Raw genomic sequence first — 324 nt, forward strand, 5'->3', positions numbered from 1 at the left:
TCTAACCTTGTCTGTGGTATTCTGAGTAGGATTCAATGATTGAATGACTGTGACGTGCTTCAAACTCCTGAGGGCGGGGCGTTAGTGACAGACGCAAAAGAATCACTGGATTCTATTCCGGCCTGATCGAGAACCGACAGATGGATAGCCGTGCCGTGACAGGGTGCGTTGAACATTTCCACTGAGAGGATGGGAGGTAGCCACTGACAACGGTGAAACCCTTGCATACAGCTTGCCATGGAAAGGAGTAAGAAGGATTGGATGAAGACAGTAGGAAAGCAGAGAGACGGAAGGGACCCAGCATCTTCATACGCTTATCTGAAA

This window comes from Arachis duranensis, chromosome 6 (assembly GCF_000817695.3).
Source record: "Arachis duranensis cultivar V14167 chromosome 6, aradu.V14167.gnm2.J7QH, whole genome shotgun sequence".
NCBI lineage: Eukaryota > Viridiplantae > Streptophyta > Magnoliopsida > Fabales > Fabaceae > Arachis > Arachis duranensis.